The sequence below is a fragment of the Piliocolobus tephrosceles genome, chromosome 8, assembly GCF_002776525.5.
Source record: "Piliocolobus tephrosceles isolate RC106 chromosome 8, ASM277652v3, whole genome shotgun sequence".
NCBI lineage: Eukaryota > Metazoa > Chordata > Mammalia > Primates > Cercopithecidae > Piliocolobus > Piliocolobus tephrosceles.
In genome coordinates this window covers 40959202-40960441 of record NC_045441.1, presented here as the reverse complement: position 1 = coordinate 40960441, position 1240 = coordinate 40959202, and the positions used below count along the sequence as shown (strand labels likewise).

General features: G+C 39.4%; 1 pseudogene across 1 annotated transcript; it reads left to right on the top strand.

Moving 5' to 3' along the window:
- The first annotated feature begins 560 nt into the window (after positions 1 to 560).
- On the top strand, positions 561 to 993 carry LOC111555723 (annotated as a pseudogene). The gene has a single exon (XR_002735623.1). The product of XR_002735623.1 is annotated as a 40S ribosomal protein S25 pseudogene (transcript).
- The last annotated feature ends 247 nt before the right edge of the window (positions 994 to 1240 follow it).

Below are 1240 nucleotides of genomic sequence, written 5' to 3'. Positions count from 1 at the left end.
CAGCTTGATGATCTGGGATCTCCCTAAGCAGATTATCCTGCTTCTGACATAGCCTATGAAGGTTAATAGTGGCTTAATGCCACATCACAGTACATGCAACATTCACCCCACTTATTCACATCACACAGGCATTTTATTATCTCATATAATCACCAAAATAAAATGGAGAGCACAGTACAATACATATTTAGAGAGAAACAGAGAGAGGGAGAGAGAGACCACATTCACATAACTCTTATTAGAGTATATGATTATGATTCTTCAGTTAGTTATTGTTGTTAACCTCCTCTGATGCTAATTTTCAATCACACCTGGTCATAGATACGTATGTATAGAAAAAGCTAAAGTATATATCGAGTTCTGTACTCTCTACAGTTGCAGGCATCTGCTGGGGGTCTTAAGACATACTCTGTGTTGATGGGGGAACTACTGTATTCCAGTTGCTAAAATAAGATTGAGTTGATGATGAGTATTATTGTTACTGAGTGCTTGCAGGAAAATGTTTTTTATGCTAGTTTAACATATGTGAAACCTGTTTTACAAATACAATCTCGTCCTTTTTGTCCGACATCTTAGCAAGCCTGTGGTGTCGGCTGCTGCTCTCCGAGCTTCGCAATGCCGCCTAAGGATGACAAGAAGAAGAAGGACGCCGGAAAGTCGGCCAAGAAAGACAAAGACCCAGTGAACAAATTCGGGGGCAAGGCCAAAAAGAAGAAGTGGTCCAAAGGCAAAGTTCGGGACAAGCTCAATAACTTATTCTTGTTTGACAAAGCTACCTACGACAAAATCTGTAAGGAATTTCCCAACTATAAACTTAGAACCCCAACTGTGGTCTCTGAGAGACTGAAGATTTGAGGCTCGCTGGCCAGGGCAGCCCTTCAGAAGCTCGTTAGTAAAGGACTTATTAAACTGGTTTCAAAGCACAGAGCTCAAGAAATTTACACCAGAAATACAAAGGGCGGAGATGCTCCAGCTGCTGGTGAAGATGTATGAATAGGTCCAACCAACTGTACATTTGGAAAAATAAAACTTTATTAAAGCAAAACAAACAAACAAACAAAAAACAAATACGATCTCATCTAAAAATAAAAAATAATGAAGTATAAGGGGAACATCAACACACCCTGCAGAAACACCAAATTAAACAAAACCGCAAGGGACTCTGGGTATAGGGATTGTCAATAAAGGCTTTAATATGAGCATGCTTCCTATGTACAAAGAGACAGGGAAAATTTTAAGA